Consider the following 23,357-nt stretch of genomic DNA (forward strand, 5'->3'; position numbering starts at 1 on the left):
CTTGCAGTTATTTATATTAATTAATGTCATGGGAGAAGAGGTGCAGCTTCACCTATAGGCTTCTGTGTAAGATATTGCCTTAGCGAGGGAGGGAGCGGCTGCAAGCTGTGGCACGAAGAGCCTGGCAGGTCAGGAGCAGCCTGGCACATGGATTTGGACAGATGCCACAGGAGGGGTGCAGCAAGCTCCCCAGCGTTATTCCTACTGGCACCTCTAACTCACAAAAGCACAGCCTGTTCGTAAGACAGGTCTGTTCTGCAGATCAACACGGGCACTCAGCAGATGCCATTTGTGGCTCCCCCACCACAACCCCGCGTCATCTTCAAGTTCATGTAAGTGACCTGGTACAAAAACGAACGTAGTCAAAACTAGTGACATCCCAGTGTATAAGCAGGTCGAACAATGCATTTACAAGCACATAGAAATAAATAAAGAAAAAAAGAATCAACCTAGCTTTCCAGTTGTGTTGACTTAACTGACTTGAATTTAATAACACCTTAGGTAAATCCATATAAAAACCTGTGCACGCAGAGACCTTTGTAACCATGTCTAGAGCTATATTTCTCTGGGGAAAAAAAAAAAGAAGCCAGGCATGAGAGCAGTAAGATCTGAGAACATGTCCAGGAGATCTTATTTTAGCTGCTGCCCACAAAAAATATTAAATGAACTAATAACCATTCCCACAGTAAATAAAATACCTCTAATCTTTACTGACAGAGGAGAATGGGGAGAAAAAAAGAAACAGCCACTAGAGAAGCTTATATTTATACATTTTAAGAATTTGAACCAAACTTGTACACACCAGTGACATATTTATGTGTGAATTATGTTACTATGATTTATTTGTGAAAACACCAGTTCCTTTTTGGCTTTCCAAGGTTGGCTTGCCACATAGATCTGGGTGTCACCACCAGAAGAATGAAACCTGCATTGTGCTAATATTTTTGGCTGAAATGCTGTACATAAATCAAGATGAGCAAGAGGGACAGAAGGGACCATAAGTACATAAGAGTGTCTTGCATCCCTAGTGGGCAGTCAGAAACTGCCACCTCTCTATGCCCTCCTTGGGTGGATCAAGGAGTCACACAAACTGATGTGTCATCAAGCCTGAGCCAGAGCCTTTCCCTCCTAAAATGCTACAGCATTTCTTCCCAATTGAATTTACATCTTAAAAGCTTTTCTGATCCCAGCTGTTCCAATCAGAAAGCTGTCCTCACCTCTGTTTGCTTTAATGGCCAGCAACCTGCATCTCATTTCCAGACTAAGTTTAGTCACATACAAGTTTAAATAGTTCTTATCCCTCACTGCTGTTTGACTCCTGGGTATTTTTAGAGGGAAACCATATCCTGTGTCAACTTCATTTTCCTGAGCTGAATAAGTTGAAGTTGCCTTGCCTCCATTTGTAAGGAAAGATTGTGGCATTCCTGGTGATCTCGGTAGCCTTTCTTTACACCTGTTCAGATTTGTATTTTCCATGGTCATGAGATAACAAAATCATATATAATGTCCTAAGGACACGTTACTGATGTCATCTTCTGTTATAGATTTAGTGTTTCCACTGGAAACATCTTGATTAACATGTCCCAGATTGACATTTCCCTCTCCAAAGAAAATCACATCAGTGCTCCGCAGGTACTAGGGAATTTCACAGTTGATTAATTCTTTTTTTCTATTTTTCTTCCATTTTCAGCTTACTGACAAATGATATCTGTATGTGTGCTTTTATTATTTATGCTTCTGCATTTAACTTCATTACATTCTTGTTCTTCTGGTAATATTTTTCAGATCTCTTCCCTCCTGATAGGGTCTCCCAATTTTTGTCATCCACAAATGTCGTGAGTAAACTTGCAGTTTTTGTGCCTGGTTTAACGATGAAAACATTAAGCAGGAAAGATTCCAAGACCTTTTAATTTTTTAACCATATATTTATATAATTATATACATGAATGCATATAAACTGCCTTTCTGCCTGGTACTTTCTGTTGCAGGATTATCTGGTTTAGTCTTCCTGTTCATCTTGCATAAAAATTATGACCTTGAGCGGCATAAGGATTGAAACAGGACATCAGATGCTGTCCTAAAGCCCAGACGAATGGGATCTGACACATTCCTTTTGTTTATAATCGCAGTGACGAAGACAGCTGTGAGGTTAGTCTGACACGAGCTACCCTTGGCGAGCCCAAGAAGCCGTGCTGGGAGGAAAGTGCAGAAGTGCTGCAAGCACAGTCTGTAGAGATGTTCAGACCAGAGCCAGCAGGAGCCAAAGGCCACTCAGAGGTCTGAGTGAAGATGGAAACAGAGAGAGAGAGACAGTATTAAAACACTGAGACATTTCCCGGTGTCTTAGACACAAAACTATCATGCCAATATGTGCAAAGCAGCAGAAGCAGAGAACTTAGCAGTGTCATAGAATCATAGACTAGTTTTGGTTGGAAGGGGCTTTGAAAGGTCATCTAGTCCAATCCCCCTGCAATGAGGAGGAACATCTTCAACTACCTCAGGTTGCCCAAGGCCCTGTTTGTTTCAAAACAGGACAGGGAACGAAAGATGGGGAAAGCAGTATTTTAGAGCTTTGTTTAAAGATGTTAAAGCAAAGGTAAAATACTCCCTTACAAAATTTGAGAAAAGAAGAAAAAGAAAGAAAAAGCTGTTGTTGAAAGACAAGCATTTCTCATCCATGCTTCCTATCAGCAAGGTGGTCACCCTGCATGGATAAATCAAAACTGTGGATATCTGGGTTATTCTTTAAGAGCTTATTTACTATACTCACATATGGAAAAATGTATCAGCCATTTCTTGTAGAGGACAGACTATATATAAACAACTGCAAGTGAAGCAGGACCTAATGCAATTGGTTTTACATGCCTGTGCAGTCCACAGCATCTGTGCAGCTACAGGTGGGACATGTAGTCACATTAATCAATCTAGGGCTAAGCAGGAGCTGACAGTACTTTGGAGCAACATGAAGTGTCTGCAATGTATTAGCTGGGCACAGCCCTGCACTTTCCTTCTCTTTTTATGAGGACAACCTTCCAAAGCACAGGAATACAATCTCCTCTTTCTCTAAGCTTTCATTTTAAAGAAAACATGACAGTGACAGAAGGGTGACATCAATCACCTTAGGCACAGGGTACATGTTGAATGCATGACACAGATGGCACAGCAGTAGCTGCAGTGTCTCTGCTATGTGACAGAAAAATGTATTGGAGAGTAGTTAAAGCAACAGCTAGAAAACTGGTGGAAGAAAAAAACAGTGAAAATGAGAGGGAGAAGAGTGAGAAGTTTCAACCACCACTTATTGCCTCTAAACTCATATTGTTTCTAAAAATACAAAAGTAGAAAGCTGGCAGGATGTGTTGATGCCAGAAAACTTTCAGCAAGTGAAGGGCCATGCTGGTGCCCAGTATAACACTGAGCCTCCTGAGCTCAAGGATTGAATCTGACAGCCATGTCCTAAGCTACTGCTCAGCTCCACCTCAGCTTGACCAAAACTTCAAAGCCTATTAAAATCAAGTAGAAACTTTCTGTGGCTCCAGCTCCTAAGTTTAAAATTGGCACTGGACTTTGTCTCGCATTTCGCCTCTTCCCCAGCCCTGTAGCTCGATACCCCTTGTTAGCCTGCCCGGGATGGTTTCTGTCCATCTCTTTGGAGAACATTTGTCACTCAGGACTGCTCCAGCCCCTGCTTATTTTGCAGAGAAGGAATTTTGGCAGCAATTAGCTGAAGTGAGTTTCAGGACCTTCAGCCTGTTTGTTTGACCTCTGGAAGTAGGTGGCTAATTCAAGGACAATGGAAGCTGTCGTGTTACCTGTTTCCAACATGAAATCAATCAGGGGAGAGCGGGAGTGAAGTCAGCCTTTCTGTTTTGATAAGAGGATGGCCAGAGATCTCTGGAATGAGTGGAACTCCAGCAGCCACTCGGGCGCAGGGATGTCTGCTATTTATACACCCGGGGGTAGGGCTGGGGAACAAAGTGGTTCTTCTGCTCCCATTTTACTTTTATTTGCCTGAAACTGAAGGGGAAGGGCACAGCTCACAAGTTTTATCATTCAGAAGTATGCATGGACAGTTTTAAATTTTTTTCGTCCTTTATGATGAGAAAAAAATGTTACCAGTGTAGCATTGTATCACATATATATATAAACATATATATATTATTATTATGTGTCTAAATATTGTTTCAACTTTCAAAACTAGAGTCTCTCTAAATACAACCTTTAAAAAAAATGAAAAATTAATCCAATATCATGTAATAATCGTGTAATAATGATGCACTTCCTCTGTGCTCCACATGTCAGCATACAGAAGACAGCTTCACTCAGGAACCAGTTGCCTTAATGACACAGAGGGACAGGGATATCAAAGCAGAACAGCTGAGAGAGACATGAGGCACACACCGGTTCAGATTTTATATGACAAAAGTCAAAGTAATGGTGTTTTGTAGAGTTTAATTCATGTGCAGAACTATGTCTGAAGCTCAGTTACACACGTATTTGTGCTAAGCCTCATTGGAAGCAGACCCAAGTCATCCCAAAGTTTGGAATTTTTAAACCGACTGGAGACATAACTTACACTCATTGCAGTGGTTTTCACCTTTGAGGAAGGGAGCAGTAGCACTTAATTCCATTTAAAAGTGCCCTTTGCCTATTGACAGAGATAAGCTCCAAGAGAGTTGCATCCAATTCTCCAGTGCTAAATATGACAGAAAAGAGTCATTGGGAAAAGAAGCCCAGCACAAAACCCTCGGGAACACTAATTGCAAGATTATTTTAAGCATCTTGCATGGTCTGAATAGTTTACAAGGCTGTTCCAGTTGCTGAGAAGTCAGAAGTCTTGGTAATAAAGACCCTTGGGAAACTGATCCATCAGTTTTACAAGTTTACAGTGTTGCTGGAAAAGTGCCAGTGAGCTGGTCCCTGGAAATGAATGAAATATTTCTGTATTACCTCATATAGCTTGCAACACTGTAGTAGCTGAGTAACTTGCAAGTGCTACTGCATTCATCATTGCAGTATCTGAATAATCCAGGGAAGTGGGAATATAAGCAGCTATAAAAATATTTCCACCTCTCTTTTGTGGGCAGGGTTTCCACCACTCCTAGCTCAGCAGGGGAAAGTCTCCTTGGAAAGCTTACCTGCATGAGACACAACTCAGATCCTCAGCATGGATCCTGACCCTCCCCAAGGCAAGTTGCTCTCCTTTTCCCACTCAAGCCTGCTTCCAGGCCTCTTCTAACAGGCCAGCAGTGGTCACCTAACCTCAGTTTCTGTTCTCACTGGACTAGCCAGTGGACTATGGTAATTTTCTGTGAAGACAGAGGCACGTACAAGAATTACCAGATTAGCCTCAATGGGCTGGTTTCCCTCATACCACGAACCATGTGGACTGAGACATAAAACAAACATGTGGCAAAGGACACTTAGGGGCCATAGGAACTTTTCATTAATAGCTACATGACCTGTAACTTAGGCTTTCTCATAGATTATTGACATTATGTTATTTTTAACGTTAGCAGTCACTGGGTATGTATCTATGTTTTCAAACAAAAGCATGGCTCCAGCCCAGAGGCTCTTTGCAAAACAATTTGCTGCTCCTTCCCCCTCCACCTCCTCTTTTCCTTCCCTCTCCACCCAGAAAATTCACATCCAAATTCAGTTATCTCTGTTTAACCGACAGGAAGTGCCAAAGAAAAAAATAATTTATGGTAGATTTAAGAAAATAATACATCATGTATGCAGTACATACACACCATAAAACACTTTACAATGCCATAAGCCAAAATATGGGTTAGGAGCAGGCTAATCAGACTTATTTCAAAATACCTTGTTAGAAGAAAAAAAATATGAGAAGAGCTGATTGCAAACAGAGAACATTTTCCACGTCTTACCAAAACCTTTGCAAAAAAGTGCTCCTAACCAGCTCTATTTATGAGAGGGAAAACAACATGAGAAATTACTTTTTTCCTTCTTGCACAAATCAGAACTTGACTGCTGAGAAACAATACACCCTGTCCTGCAGTGTTAACCTTACAGCCTCGGGCACTCGGCTTGAAATGCCTCATAAAGCAAACAACCCCTTCTGGAGAGAACCACCTCCTTATCTATTCAAAGAGAAAGGAAGAGGTAAAGGATGAGTGATGGCAGGAAACTCACATTTCATTCCAGTGACGAATTTTGACCAGCTTTTCATTCCTGTTACTGGAGATGCAAGTCCTTAAGAGGACCACAAAGACAGGGATGAATGTACACAGCTCCTTGTAAGGAGTAGGGAAGCTCTTTTTGGCAAATAAATGTTTCCACTGTTGTTCAGTCATCAGGATCACCAGACAGAGGGTGTGGGCTTATGTTTTTTCTTGTTTTGGGCCTGTCTAGCCAGACTTTTGCATAACTTCCTCCAGCTTGTTCCACTGATCTTTGCAACAATTTGGGCAGTTTGTCTGCACAGTGTTCTGTCTGATCTGACCAGTGATGTCCTAGGAAATCAGCTGTGTCAGGAATACATTGATCCCGGTGTAGGTGCACAACCAGTCCAGGGGCTGGAGCAGGTAGGTCCCCATATCATCAGGGATGGCTCTCATCACAAGAGCCAACTAGTGGGGGTGAGACATAGTGGGCATGACAAACCATGACTGCCAAAATTGCAGACATCTCTAGCAGGCAGGGACTGTGGTTGCTTGAGATGTCAGTAAAGTCTGACCTAAGAGCAAATGCCTGGGGAAAACGGTGAGCTTAACAGCCATATTATTGCAAGTCCAGAAATACATAGGACTGTAAATAAGCTGTTCATATGATGGAGGTAGATAGAGATGTAAATGAAAGACAGGACAAAATGAAGCACATTGGCAAAAAACCAGATGCTGTCAGACTCACTCCATAGCTCTCCTGGATACAAGAATCTCTTTGCTAGAACACAGAAATGAAGTAGATTTTTTCTCCAAGAACTTCAGGAAAGCATCAGATCTAGGAGTGCTTGGGAAGCTATAAAACAAACTGCAGGAAATGGGGATGGCTACCAAAAAAAAAAAAAAAGAAAGAAAAAAGAAATAAAAAAAGTTGGTAAAAACCTCCCAAACCGGAAATTTCAAAGGAATGCACAAGTCTGTAACAGTGGTGAGAAGGGATGTATGGAGCTGCAGGAGGGCTTCTTGCACAGTTACTCAGGGTAAGTTTTGAAACACAAAGTATTATATGTCCCATTGGCTGTGCTAATGCAAAAAATCTGCTTTCTTCTTTTTGATGATAAATAACCTTAAGGGGGTATTCCTAACCCAGAGAGAGGGTGGAATAAGTTAAGGATGGGTGTTGGCAGCCTTGCAAGACTGAAATCTTGGACCAAACTTCAGAGCAGCTAGGATAAGGCATCCTCACTGATGCTTCTGGATAGTGTTTGGTCTGTTTACAAAAGAGTCTGGGGTATGAGCAGAGTAGGAAAGTGGTGAACAAGACTGTGTAACACAAGTTGCCTTGCTGTAGGAGAAGTCAAATTTAAAGAAAATGCATAAATAATTTTACATTATCATTTTGTCTTAAAAAATTGTGATATTGCACATAATCTTTGATCCTTAAAACATTTAGAATATCAGGAATAAATTATTAGTTTATGGCTTTTAGCTCTTGTTTTTGGAAAGTATAGATTTCTCTAGCTAAGGACAAAATACAGGATGTATCATTCCAGTAGTGATCATTCCTCATATTCAGTTTTATTCCAATGGCTACAAACCTGTCTTGACCCTAGCTAAGTTAAAAGGAAGAACTAAAACGAGCAGGAGTTTTAATAAAAGTAACATTGCATCAGGTACATAAACTTCCTGGAACAGCTAAAATTTACAAACGGAGTCATGGATTTTGGCAGAGCACTGGAATGTTTTGATGAGGTCTCTAAGGGGGTAAAGTGACTGAAAGACATGTATTTGATTATCTCTTGAATTTATAGAGGATTTGCTGGCTTGCAAAGAATTTTTAGGGTGACTGGCAAAAACAATTTGTGTAAGCTAATGGTGTTGGGATTTTATATACAATTCTATTTATATATAAACTGGGGGTAGATTTGCTTCTTGATCTAAGCTCCTGCGTAGGCAGGGGATGTGAGTCTGCATTCGCTGCTTACAAGTTCATTTGGACAGAACCACCCAGCAAATGCCAAAAGATCCCACAGCAGAAGGGCAGCATTCACCACAGACTCCTGTAAATCCCACTATAGACTCCCTATAACTCACACTGTAGACTGCCAGACCACCATGACAATAACAAAACTGCTCTGCTGAGAAATGGCATAGGCCAGCAAGGAACCACACAAGATTTATTAGCAGCCTTTATGTAATTGACACAGAAAACTTTGTGTACTCTCATTCTAATAATAGACTATCCACTGACGAAAGGGGTTTAATGGAAAGATAACTGTAGACCCTTCGTGCTTTAAAAAGCATCTCGTGGTCTCTGAGTGACTATTTCTTTGCTTGTCCTCATCTTTCACTTCCACTCATAGCTATGTTTTGGCCAGGTACATGTATGTCCGTTAATTATACAAGTCTTAGAGTAAAAGCAAGGAAAATAGTATTGACTTTAAGATGTGAAGGGGCCTTGATGGAATTATTCTGCCAACATTTAGTTATGAATCCTCTTCCAGGGAACAATATTCTCTTTCCAAGGTTTCACCACCAGTCCTAGTGGTGAAAAAAGCCTATCTGGTGAAAAAATGATTGAACAAAATCCTTTGTTTTCCCACAGGGTTTCTCAAAAAATGTATCTTGAGCACCTTTAAAGGTAGTTAACTGCTTTCTCTGCTCTGTGGATGAGTAAACCTACCCATTAAGGAACAAGTCCAGCATATCTCAGCGGGAACAGAGGAACGGCGACAAAGGACTGAACACAAACATTTCCCACTTTAGAAGCAGGGATTGCTTACTATAAAAATGGCAAGAAAGAAGGATCATGCCATAGGGCTTTTAGCTTTTTTTAATTTTGTTTTTAAATGCTGGAGGAAGCAGTTTCACAAGGATGGAAACAACATATGGAGGGGAAGGGAAACAGACTGAAGATGGAGAAGCAAATGAGAATCAGAGAAACAAAACTTCTTACCTGTGTGCTGAATGTAGGGGTGGAAGAGAAGACATCATGGGGTTTGTAGGTGAATTTGTTGCATTCACTCCACTGCCTGTTGCTCTCTAGCTGAGGCAGCTAAGTGAGAGACAACCCTGTCATTCCTGTAGATAGAGAGTTCAGAATAATAAAAATAAATAAATAAAAATTAAGTTTATTCCAGCTGAATTTAAAGGAGAAAAAAGCAACTGAGAAAAGGCTGAGGAAATGCATCCCATAGGTTCACAATACTTTTTGTGCATCTCTTGTTTTCAGAGAGATTTGAAAGGCCCATTAGTTAGTTAAGGACTATTTTGAGTGCTGAAACAGGCAGAGATGTGGTCAAAGAACTGAAAAAATGGTCAGCTCTACAACAAAGGATAAAATGTAAACAGTGAAGTGCGATTTTTTCCAATCCTTCCTCCAGAAACACTGACCTCCCTAAATTTACTTGGAGTTTATTTGCAGTCATCTTGAGAACCACATTGTCCACCTTCCCCCTGGCTTTGTGAAGCACAGTCAGTGCTCAGCAGCATGTGTGGCTGAGAATTACCACCCAGGGCCATTCAGGCTGGGAAAGTGAAGCAGACTCTGCAGAAAAATCTGTTTCTTCATCAGATGGGGAGATATTAGAAAATTTTTTTTCACTGTTAGGGTGGTCAGGCATTGGAATAGGTTGCCCAGGGAGGTGTGGAGTCACCATCCCTGGAGGTGTTTAAGAGGTGTCTGGATCTGGCACTGGGTGGTATGGTTTAGTGATTTAGAGGTTACAGTGGGAGTGCTGGGTGTATGGTTGGACTCAGTGATCTCAAAAGTCTCCTCCAACCTTGATGATTCTACGATTTAATGAAAAACTGCTGTTCAGAAAGCATTTCAGTTAGGAAGTAGCTACAGAAACCAGATGCTAGCTGCAAAGCATGACACAGGATCATGTTAGCACTGTTCTACGTGGCGGTCTTTTTCCTAACAGAGTTGACTCAAAAACTGGTTCTCCACTTAACAGCAATAGAAAGCTATTTTATAATTTGCAATTCTCTAAGCCGTAGTTTGCCAGTATCTATTTATGGCAGCATTCTCTCCCAAAGATGCTGCCATCTTCTCTGTTTACAGCTAATTCCTCAAGCATCACAATTTCCTGAATGGCTTCTTTGGTTTTTTTTTTTCCAAGGGATAAGTGTATTCTTATATCCTGTCTAATCCAGGATTTGCAGCAGTAGCTGTGGGGATCTGGACTTGGCTATACGTCTACTTTTTAGACTCTGTAAAGTGAGTCTACTTTAATTTCATAGATACTAAATTAGATTTTATCTTAAATGTAGGTCTTAGTTTTATAGATGCTGCCACTGAGCCACACTTCTTTTATAGTGGGGGTCTGAGATATTGCCAAAGCTGACAAGGGAGACAAAAGGGTTTTCATCTAGCTCAGAATGCACACACTTTTGTGAAATGTGATGTTATAGAGGTTTATGAACCTAAATTATGGCTAAACTGTGTGTGTGCCAGGATTTACAAGTCTCTAATGCCATTACAGCTGTCACCTGCAAGAAATGAATTGAAGATTTGGAGCATCTGTGGTGAGTTTAATCCCTAAACACAAACAGATGAAACTCCCTCATTCCAAGAAGCGCAGAGAGTAAATCTCAAAAAAAAAAAGAATATAAAAATTCTAGCTACCTATTATATATTGAAAAAACCCCACCTTTTCTCTTTGGTATTAATAATACACATATGTCTAGGAAAAGAAGCGGAAAATAGATAAAATTACTTTTCTCTTTTTGGAATTTGTCTCTTTCTGGCTGCCACCTCCATCATTGTGACTTTGGCACTGGAAATGACCAGGAGGGAGAGAAAAAGAGAAAGGATCATTGTCTAGAATGAAAGAAGTGGCTATCACTTTGCAGTCAAAAAAAGACTCCTTTTTCCTCTGGTCTTTGGAGGACTCAGTAGAGGACAGAGAAGTCATAGCAGAGACAGAAGGAGATTATTTTCCTGCTTGTGGAGTTTTAACCTCTTTGAGTATTGTTGGGACAGCTTCAGCCTCTTACATTTGTCTCTGATCTCCTTGTAAATTTTATGTTTGTGGGTTTTTGTTTCATTTTTAAATAATTTTTTAGTGAGATTCCTGCCCTTTTTGGGGACAGAAAGTTTCTCTTGGACCAGGAGGCTGAGCTATGCACCAGGTGCACTGCTGTTCACATCTCAAAGACAGAAAACAGCTTCTATGAACAAGATAGTAATTCCCATTTTATTTCAGGGACACTACTGCAACAGGGAGAGATTTGTGTGGAGAGAAAGAGAAACAACAACAGAGAGAAGAGACAAAAAAGTCCTCAATAAGATCTAACTGATAACTAAAAAAACAAATAAAGGAAAAATTTTATTTCACTTGGTATTTTAATAAGGTTTTCATTCTTCATAAAAGTAGGCTTTAAAAAAATAGCCTTCTATGCACTTAGAAATAAAGCCTCATCCTGACATGATTTTCACTGGACAACCCGAAGTTTTGGCTAGACTTGTCTGAGACAGGGATTTCAGGGACTCTTCCTGGCTTTTCTATAAAAATGCATCAAGATCCTGGGCAGCTAGTCTATCAACAGCATTAGCTGTCGGTTTTCAAATGCATGTTACTGCTGGAAAAATATACCTCACTGATGACACCTAGTGTTTTCCCATATCCCAGTAGAGAAGACTCCAACGGATACCCAAGATGTCTCTACTCCTACCCATGGCCCTGGGAATAGAGTGCCAGTGGGCAAAGCTGCAGTTTATGCCCAGAGGCTCTCTTTTCCATGAAGAATAGCTACCGAAACCACTTTGCTGCCATCATAACAGCAGGGAAGAAGAGCAAACCTTAAGGAATTCACATATGCTGACAAAGCACAAAACCCCACTGAGATCAACTTTTGCCACTTTCCCAGCAACCTGCTAACAGGATGTTTGTGCAAGAAACATTCTTGCATAAAAACCAAATCACAGCCTTAGATACATTAACACGCAAGTTCCAAGTTGACTACATTTCCTGTAAAACCACAATAGCCTCTGCTAATAAAAAACACTGGAGGTGCAAAAAGTGGTTTATACTGATTTTCAGTAGAAGAAACGGGCTTCTGGCTGTGGATGCAGGATGAGCAAAAGAATAGAAACTTCTCTTTTTACTAGTTTGAAAAAGCAGGTATAATAAATTGAAGTGACCATTTTCAGCAGCAGATAACAACTGTGTTTCCTGACACAGCTATTCCTATTTAGCATTTATACAATAGCACAGTGTAAAAAAAAATCTGGAGTCAGGCTTTTCAGCTGATGTGAAGAATTCAACATCAACATTAAAATATAAAGTCCAAAATCACAGCTAGGAAAAATATGGATTGGGCGCAAGTCCATCATACAGGAATCCTGCTGTTTCCTGTGAAGTGACAAGTGGAAGGTTTTGCTGGATGTGAGGAGAATGGTGTAAAGAGTTAGACATCTTTGTTTCCATTTGCTCCCCTTTGGGTAGGCAGAAAACCAGCCAAAGCAACTGAGAGGATCATGAAAGAAAGAAAGACTGAATGAGTTTTCCCAAATCTCTTAATCCTCAGATACCAACTCAAACAAACAGGACCAGTCACATGTATTGCAAAAGGCCAGTGCCCAGATTAATTCCTGCAGAGTTACAGACAGTGGATAAAGTTTTAAAAACTTTTTTTTATTTTAAGTAGAAAACCAGAAAAACAACAAGTTTTTAAAGCATAAGGAAAGAACACAGACTAACCGAAAAGGGAAGAGAACAAAGTTGTATTTGCCATGCACTGTTGCACACAGAATCCTGTAAAATTCAGCCTCAGTCTACAGATACTGAAGTCGAATGGAGAAAGGTATAGAATTCACACATGGGAATGTAGATACTGAGAATAAATCAGCAGAGACATTTCAATAGAGGTACAAGGCTGGCAGAGCAATGCATTGGCACAGCCTCTGTTTAACAAATGAATCCTTAGGGCAGCATATTTCTGGGAAAGCTTTTGGTCATTCCTTTCTCACCACTCCCCTGCACCCCAAATGAAGCAATGACTGAATATTTACAGCCTGGCTGTGTCAGAGGGTTGACAGTCCTCCTGATTTAAAGCACAGTTCTACTAGGAGAAGTGTTTCTTTGAATGATAACCTCATGGCTTTCTATTTATTGCATCTCACTGATTTCCAGTTCAAGTGACCCAGAAAAAAAGAAAATTACAAATAACCGAGCTAGATTGAGTTCTTTCTTGTTTACTCATCAATGGCAATTAACAACCCATAAGTCAAGCTCTGTCTTTTTCCATAGCTGAGCAAACCAAAGCTAAAAGGTTCAGTGTAGCTTTTCTACTTTTGCCTTTTAAATGAAAGAAATGCCTCCCTCCAGAGCTCCCTTCCCTTTAATGTACAGCTCCTCTTTGGCAGCCAGATGCCCTGGAGAAGCTCCAGGGTCTCCCCTGTCAGATACCAGAGAAGGGAAAAGGGGATGCCACACCAGCTCATTTCTTGCTTATTGTAGAGAAAAGTGAACTTCAGGCACAATTTTAGTGAATCTATTTCCCTCTACTGTTTTTCTTCAGTTTAGCTCCCCAAACTGTCCTGTACACTTGAAATGCCCATTGTTCTTTCACTGTAGTCCTAGTCTGCTAGCTATATATGTTGCATGGCAACATAAATCATTAATAACTCCATCAAAGTAGGTGAAACCATGCCAGTAGAAAAAAAGAAAAAACAGTCCAATTTTCCCCCTATTAATCTGGCCCATGTGTTCTCCATTTTCTTTTCCATTAGGCAAACAGCCATTGAGTATTCAATGCTGTATATAATATATTGCAAAAACATAACCAGGCAGCTCAGTTCAGCTGCTCAAATCATACAAGGCCATCAGCATCTTAGGACTGTCTCTCAGTTTGCCCTTGAACAAACTCAAAGGGGGCTAAGATTTCATGGACCAGAACCAGAGCTAGACACAGAATTGGCTACAGAATTAATTTTTTTATTTTTTCTTTTATTCCATTTTTGCACAAAATAATTGAATGCAGAAAAATGTACTGAAGAGATTTTTTTTTCCATCAAGGTAGAAAAGACTGAATTTTCTGTGCACTCTTTCCTCCTGCTCACCCCCTTCACTCTGTTACACCCAGAGATCCTTTTCCATCACTTTGCTTTGTTATGCTGCAGCATTTCAAAATTTAGCTATGTGTAGGAAAGTATTGAAAAACAGCAAAAGGAAAAATGAAAAAAGGGAGAACTACCAAGCCATAGATGCAGTGAACTGTTACCTTCAGTGAGGAAGCATGGAAACCAGCAAAGAATGCATTTTAATATGTAAATACTTCCTTTAGAAGTATTTCATGAGAACTGTGAGACAAACAATCCATTTAAAACAAAGCTTTAACATGTTTAAGGAATCTCAGCTCCGCTTTCTCACAGGAAGCTGAACTCAAACTTTGACCTCCGGTTCCTCCGGCTCTCAGCTTTAGGTAACAGATGGAATCCTGGAGGGACTCTTGGAGCAATGTTTCCATTTTTACCAGTTAAAAATGGAAAATAAAGGGGCTCTGACAATCCCCAAGGAAGTATTACTTCTCTTTGGGCAATATACTTCTATTTATATATTCTTTTTTAAATTTTTTTTTAAAAAGGGAGATTCACCCTGAAAGAGCACAGCACAGGACCAACAATTTGATTTCCACTTTTCCTTTCCTGTGCTCACTTTGCATTTAGGGTTCTTCTGCAGGTCAGAGCACATGAAACTAGGAATAGAGAGAGACAAGCACCACTTCAAAAAATATATGGTTTTAAAAGCTCAATTCCTCTTCAATTAGCACATAGATCTTCTCTTGATAAACTCCCTTATATCTCTGAACATAACCAATAGTGAGTTGCACTCTCTCCCACAAAAAACACTGAAAGCAGTTAGGGGAAAAGTGAGTAACTATTATTAATATTTACATTTTTTGCACCTACTGCTTCAATAGCAACTTCTGCTGATATCCATTATCTTCTTGCAGCATCCATTATCTTCATACCTCACCCATTATTTTCTAGGCCACAAATACTGATCAGACTGGGATTTTTTACTGCACTGAAGAATTAGCTCTTGATAGCAGGCAAATAGCAGACAAATAGAATGGCAGAATATCCTTTCTGTCTTTTTCTAGATTTTGTCTATCTCCTTCATCTGCCCTCCTAACCACTGCCAGCATGATTCCCATTGGTGTGATTGCAACCACATATTAACTCCAGCAAAAGTTTGGTAACAGCACCCTTCACCAAGACAGCCTTGGTGAAGCACATAAGTTACTGGGATGCAGAGCAACAACCAAGGAGTATTTTGATTAAAAACTTAATTTGACTGTACACGTCACAGTTACTGACCTATTAGTGGCTTCCCACATTACTATTAGTATTTCAAAGGTAAGGTTTCAAAGCCACGACAGAAAAAGGTATTATGTCCTTGTTTATAGGATTTAATACTTTTCAAGCTGCTTTGTAGCAACAAGGATGTTAGAAGTAGTTCTGTACTTGTTGCTAGCTGCATCAAAAGTTATCATGACCCATGATTTTGCAGAAGAAATTCAACTCACCTATCACCTGCAGCTCCAGTAATTGAAGGTGTCTTATTTTCACCTGGTAGCAAACACCAAGCATATCTGAGTCTAGATGTAAATAAATAATGCCAAGGTATAGTAAAAGTACCAAGGGCTGAAGGACAGACAGGAAAACAGTGCTAGAGATTTTTTCCAGGCCTCATAGTTGTGGCGTATGAATATTTAAGATTGGAAAAAGCACTACACCTGTTCAGTATATACCACACCAATAAATGTTGCTGAGGAACTCTGTAGATGCCTCTAGTACAACAGAAAAGGGGCTCAAATACAGATATGTACTGAAGATTTTCTCCTGGGAAAATGGCCTCATAATGTCTTGAGCACCATTTTTGCTGGGCCTCGGGGAGATAATTCTAAGCTGGGAGAAAAAAGGAGTGAGGCACTGCACAAACCAAAGCCTCTGTAATCAGGGGAACAACAGAGGCTCCTGTACCCCCAACTCTCCATGTGGCCTGCACTGAGTCATCACAGAGGGGCTGCCAAGACACTGTGGCTGGAACAACCAACAGTCCACAGTAAAATGACCTACAGCATGCTGCTCAGCCAGAAGTCAGACAGAGCACCAGGGGGAAATCAGTCCACCCAACAAATTCTCCCTCATTGCATTAGTCAAGCATATATTTATATATATATATGTGCTGCATTTGAAGCACTGGTAGAGACAACCGTAGACTGCTGCCTGCTGCAGAGATATGTCTGCAATCACATTATCTGCCCCCTCAAATTTACCTGTTCTTTTGAATCCTTCTTTGCAGTGTATTCGAAGGATTTCTTACTTCACACATCTTGGTTTTTTCACATTGAGATATTCCATTGTTTATTTCTTGTAGGATCTTGGGGGGGGGGAAAAAAAAGTGTTATCTAACTTAGAGTTCTTTCTTCAAAGCCTTCCTTTGTAGGAGTCCCCTCACAGTCCCAATTTAAGGGGAAGCAAAATCCCTCAGGTGTTGCCTGATGTTAACTTGAGACACCTGCCATGGTAGCAAAGCTGAGCAGAAGAGTGTCTGAAAGAAAGGCTCAAGAGCTGAAACCAACTGTGAATTATTTTCCAAGTCACCCTGCTGTGCCAGTTTTAGGCAGTTCTCATCCTGCCTCCCTTTATTCTGCACTTCTTCCCTACTGTGTTCCCGCTCACTGTTCTCTTGTGTGCAAGTCTTCCAAGTTTCAGTCCATAATGCTAAAATTTTCTCTCTCACTTCTTGGTCCACACATTTCCTGCTTTAAATGCCAACACCTCGGTCTCTCCTCCCAAAAGCGTGTGCTTCTACTATAAAATAGCTTTTACCTATAGCATAGCTTTCAGTTCTGTTGCATATTCATCTTAAAAATTAAATTTTAGAAGGCAATGATCCCTGCTACTTTTCCCCGGACCAAGCTTTGCCAGACACTTTCTCGTTATGTCACTTGGATTCAATTTCATTTTCCTTTGGACTAAATATTGCCACAGATACTTAATACTTTGCTATATAAAAATAGAGAGACCTTTCATCCACTTTTTTTTTTTTAAATTCTAACACTGTTCATGTGTAATACAACAGCCAGCATTTCTGGTTTCTCCCCAGACTCTCAACTAATTGCTTGCATTTAGACAGCTGGAGTCTAGCCCTGTGTTATTAATGCAATGAGAAGTGTTTCCATTCAGCCCCATGCCTGGGAGCTGGATATAGCCTCTGCACACCTGAAATCCAAGAGCACCCTTGTGGCATGTGGCACAGGACATTCCGGGAGCTGCAGGCCACTGCCTCGTTTTTAATGTATTTGTTTCCTCTGAGTGCTTTAGAGCAGTTCCATGAGAATAAAAAGTTATATTTATAAAAGATATCAGTACTTCCAATTGCAGTAACATGTGTGGCTTTTTCCATGAAAATGCTTCCTTGTCCATTGTCTATAAATCAGCCTCCTTGCTTTCACTGCCTCCCTCTTTTGCTGCTAGTGGAACTGGAAAAAAGGGTTTTTACTGGCAAAAAACCCTCCTGAAGTAGGTGTGGAGACACCCATGATGAACTTTGTGTAGAGAGAGGCTCAGTAGGACATAGCCAGGTGTTCAGGTATGATACGAAACCAATAAATTAATCACAAGGAATTGAAAAAAATACCTGAAATAGCCTTGATGTGCAAGGCAAGTAGCTAAACTGCAGGTCCTGCCTGCATGCGCCAGGCTACCTTTGCAGACAGCCACCTAACATATAGATGAGTGCATTTTGGGTCATAGTGGTGTGAAAGCACCCAGGATGCATCACCTACAGGAGCTGAAGTTATTGGTGGAAAGGTTTTTTAGGTGCATTTTCTGTGTGAAACACTTTTCCTCAGTAGGGGTGGCAGCAGCGGGGTGGAGGCAATAAGCACAATGTTTGACAGTCTGCTCAAACACAAGTCCTGTTTCGCAGTGGAAAATGACCTGACCCTCCTTTACTCACCCTATGAATTACCTGTGGGACTACACCAGATCCTGTGATACCAGTGTAGCCACCCTACCAGCACGTAACTGGAAGCATTAGCCAGAAAGAACAGCATATGGAAAAGGGACGCTATAAAATAGCCTATTACTTCATGTAATGGATTCCAGGAAAACACGTTATACTTTGATTACGGACATTAAGAGCGGGAACTGCAAGTACCACACTTGAGATAAGGAGGAGGCCAGATAGACTTAAATAGCAAATCTTAGTATGACTCCTTATGTAATTATCAGCCCCCCATCACCATGAGGTCTGCATGTCTCAGGCAGCTAAAATTAGAGCAGCTTCCCCTGCCTTTCTCTCCTTCTAGCCTGTGGGAGGAAAGACCTGACTTAATCACTTGTGTTTGGGCGAGCCCTCTGAGCGCCCATGGGTCACACATGCTGAAGCAAAACTGGTCTCTCCCTAAGCTGCAGCAGACAGAAACAGGAAATATATTCACCCAAGGTTGTAGCTGACCTGAATGGATCAGAGCCTGCCCCTGCAAAGTGACACTTCTCTGTGTGCTGCTGCTCTGGGGAGAGGAATACCTCCTGCTGATATACCCCATGCTTCTAGTACGTACTTTTTGGCTTTGCCGCTCCAAAAATAGACCAAGGGTTTTCCTCATGCACTCTGAGCCCAAGGGAGGTGATGTCTGCCTGCAGCAGTGACCCTGGCAGGACATGTTGCGCTCATGCAGGCAGGACAGGCACTGGGGATAATACTATTCCTCACACTTTCCCAGGGTAGTACAAGGACATTTAGGCAGAATGCTGTGTGTCCTCATCCTTATGCCACCATTGACTGTTTCCTTTCAAAGTCAAAGTAAGAATAATATTGATTTTCTAACAGCATTTTCTTCCAATGCGGACAACTCACAAGATGCTGGGATTTTCAGTGTCATTGCCAATGTTTGATAACTTTGAACTAGACATTTCAGTCACTATGCATAAAAGAAAATGTCCTGTAGGCTGGAATAGAAACGTAAGCTACACTTTTTCCAAATGGCTTATTAAAAAAGTTATATTCTTTGAGAGAGAAGACTTGGAAACCCAGTCCTTAGAAATACAACTTTTATATTAATTTCTGGTTACTGCCATAAAGCATGCCAGATTAAAGCGTGAGGATAATATTAATTCAGTGCCTGCTATTTATTCACAATTCCTGGAGTGATTCCCAACCATATGTTTTTGTGACAATTCCAGTTGTGCATTTGAATAGGTCATTGAAATTCACCATATTACACAGGTAGAAATATTAAGAGGCAAAATTTGGATTCCAGTTGAGATCCAACATCTTACTTGTTGCATTATTTAGATTTGGGGATTGTTTTGTATTTTTTACATAATACCTACAGCTGAAACCCAAATATTTTAGTTATTTTGACCACATGTTGCAGTCACGGAGGGCAGTGTCTGATGTCTGGGCTTGGGCTGCAGAGAGGAGACTGCCACAACACTGCTACTGTCTAGGCACATCACACCTCCTCCCAGCCCCTGATTATGTTAAATGAGGATAATTACATTTTCTTCCCTCTCAGGAGAGCTGGGAGACAGCCTGTTGCTAAGTTATTCCTCACAGTGTTTGCCAACTGCTTAAACAGTCTGTAAATATTTTTGCGGATGCTCTGTAACTGCAAGCACATCACATTTCTGCTCCAAGTCTTTCAGACTTTTGCACAACTTCCCAGCACTGCTGTCAGAAGAGCACACAGAGGGCAGGGACACACAAGGAGTGGGAGAGGAGGAGTCGAGGGTCCAGGGCAAGGACAAGGACAAATAACCCAGGACGTCCCCTTGGGATTAGCAACCAAAGTATCTTTGCCGTTCACCTGTGGTATCCAGTGGTTTCACTGTGGTTCTGTGCCAATGGGATGGAGCTCCTGGATTCAGGTGGACAGTGTGGGACCCCTCAGCTGTGAGAGGAGATAATCAGTGGAGATCGTGTAGCCTCAGTGGGGCTCCAGGGAAGGAGCCCACCAGGCAGTGATCATCCGTTCTCTTACACCCTGCAAGAACTGGAGGGCACTGAGTGCAAAGTGAGGCTCTGTTTTGTGTAAATCACAAATTGCAGAGCCCATGGGATGTTTTGGGGGTTAGGCTTTCACATGTATCCCAAGAGCAATTCCATAAATCCATGGAAGAAAAGAGGTCTGTGGAAGCTTATTAAATACAATTTCTAGTGCAGAATTGCCAACAGTTCTGGGAGAGCAGAGCAGGAAACTATTGGTACCAGTTTTGCTTCTCTTTGTAGTTACTTGTTGCTGGTCACTGTTGGAGACAAGATATTGACTCAACTGGACCTTTGTTCTGAGTCTGAATGATTTTGTTGTTATGTTTGTTTGTTGTTTGGTTTTTTGTTTTGTTTTTTGTTTTCATTTTTCTGAGAAAAAACCAATCTTGTTTCTATCTATTCCAGCTGGAGAGACAAACTTGAAAAGAAGGTCAAGACTTAGGAATATTCACTGTGGTAGTCCTTTGCTTTTTATGCAATTTCATGATGATTTTAGTCTGTCTTGTTTGAGTGTTTGTGATCACTCATCCTGAGCCTCACTGTGCCTGCTGGAGTCCAGGCCCAGATTTGAGGAGGACAATGGAGGGGACCTCTTTACTACCTTTTACCTTGACATGTCCATTGATTCTCACCTACCGACCGATTTTCTCCCTTTTATTTTCCTTGGATTATTGAAACTGCTGATTTTTCTGTAGCCTGTGGTATCAGAGTTTTCAGTATTTTAATACCAGTGATGTTCCAGAAGTGCGCAACAGCCTTTTCTGAAACAGAGGCGTGTGAAGAAGAGAGATTCAGACTCCATCAGACTTTGTAGGGTGGTTAAAACCTACTCTTACACAAGTTTGGCAACAGCATCTCAGTCAAAATGGAAACATGCCATGGGAGTTTCTCCTCTGGGAATTTTAGTTGTTAATTCTTGCTGGACCGGAAGAGCTCACCCAAACACAAACGTCTTAGTGCATCAGCAGCACCAGAGTGTGGCAGGACAACTCAATTGCAAAGGAACATCTGCTAGGCACCTTCAGAACTGCTCAGAAGCTGCTCCAGGAAAAATCTTCACATGGGGAAATTAAATCCAGACCAGCACAAACCCAAAACCTTTCTGAGGAAACATCCTATGCCAGTAGGGATGCATGCCAAGGCATCCATGAAAAAAAAAAAAGAAGAAGAGGGAAAAGAAGAACAAAAATAAAAACCCCCAGTCACTCCCAAAGTAGGCAAGATAGTAAAACTTTGGAAAACCAGAGAAGCCCTTTTTTTCCTTTTTTTCCAAGTCCATTTCTCTTGGCTTTGCAGACTGGCACCTCTGGCAGACTAAAGTCTAGGAGGACAAGGCATGTAGGAGAAAGCCCCAGAGGCCTGTCAGGAGTTTCAACACTTACTGTTGGACTCTGATGGAGCAAAATAAGGTCTTAATCTACGCTGTGATTGTAAAGACAGCTTGGAGGAAAAGGCCATACCAGCTCAAATCCCTGCCCCAGAAAAGCATGCGGCTTTTAGGTAGCGTGATAATGAGTAAGAAAATAAAGCACAACGCAGGTTCAGCCCTGCCAGGCAGCTGAAGCTCAAGTTATTTCCACATTACAAAATACCTTAGGGGACAGGCAATTTTTCCACTGAAGTTTACAAAAAGGATAACAGAGATCCTACTGGTCTCTCAGCAAATTGGAAGCAGTTACTTGCTCGATGGCTGTACATCGTCAGGAAATTTACTGCATTTCTCCAGCAGGACTCCTGCTTTATGCACTCTCCTGACAGTCACACGTGCACTGAGACTCAAAACAACACCAGCCTATTTAAAACTGTCAGCAAATAAGCTAAGGTATTTTTTTAATAGCAAAATTTGTTTCTGTAGGTATTTTAAGAAATTTGTTATTATTCTACTGGAGCAATCAGTGTCTGACACTGGCCACTGATGGCTGTCACTGACACTTCACCTGAACATTCTATCTTTCTCTCCAGACACAAGTAAAGACAGCAATCATACCCCCCCGGGTTTTTTCTGCTGGGTTTAACAAGGTGAATGACATTTGCTCTTCTAAGAGAAACTTTTCATTCCTGTTTTCTCCATGTGTGGGTGCCCAGATGGTTGAGTCTTGTCATAGTGACCCAAGCACGAAAAAGCTGCCATTGTCTCTGAGCTTGTTTCTTTCAGTTTGTCAATAGATGGGGCTAGACAAAAAGACCTGGGTATATTAATTGGTTGGATATAGCTTTTTGTATCTTTTATGAAGATGGAGTTGGTCATTTTACTGCACTCCTGGTGGCTCAGTAATTTCCACTCTAAGATACTGTTTTCATTCGTTTTACGTTTACTGAACTCAAATGTGTTCAGTTTCACATTTTCCACACTTGTAGTCTGCTCCGGGCTGGATTTTTTTTCTCTGTCTCAGGAAATACGGGTCATTTGTTTCCAAGAACATGCCTGTGGAAAATTAGTTGTTAACGTTAAATACATCCATCTGTTCCTTTGAAGAGATTTGCCACCTGCTTACAGTGGAAAGGAACCTGAAATTTGGCAAGGAGAAACTCTAGGGAGACACCTTCTGCTGTCCCCATGAAAATCTACCCACACTTAGTTCCCTATAAATGTCTGGAAAATACCATTTTCATAGGCACACACCAGCACACATGTCTGACTGTTTCAAGGGGAACAGACCTGCTCCTTGGCATGGAGGGAAAGGTTTGCAGTGCATCACTCTAAGGACTGTGCACCACTGGTGATGGCAGCAGCCCATCTCCTCACCTGTTATTGCCTAGGTCTTTGGCTCATTCAGCCCAGAACAAGGTCCTGAAGATGACAAGGGTCTTCCAAAGCTTTGCTTTAGGGCGAAGAATGCATCTGACCTTTTAAATAAAAATGCCTACAATGATACATAACTATGAATAAAGAGGAAAAATGTTTCAGAATAAAAATAGTCAATATATTGTATAATATGCTATTCCCTATAGAAATTTCCTCTCAGGAGATTTTACCGTGGAATATTGGCACTGGGATTGCTGGCATGCAGTTGTATCCTCATGCTGGCATATGAGAGAATTAGTAACAGCTTTTCATGTCCTGTTACAACCCGTAGCACTAACAAGTGCAACCCAAGTGTAACCCTGACACATCATAAAACAAGTAAAATATAGGGACAGGCATCCAAATTCTTAATAAGCCATAGTGTATGCTAATACAAGGGTAAATGTGAAATGAACAATAAAGGCATCCCAGCAC

The sequence above is a fragment of the Manacus candei genome, unplaced genomic scaffold, assembly GCF_025592945.1.
Source record: "Manacus candei isolate 608988 ecotype Guabito, Panama unplaced genomic scaffold, ASM2559294v1 h1tg000028l, whole genome shotgun sequence".
NCBI lineage: Eukaryota > Metazoa > Chordata > Aves > Passeriformes > Pipridae > Manacus > Manacus candei.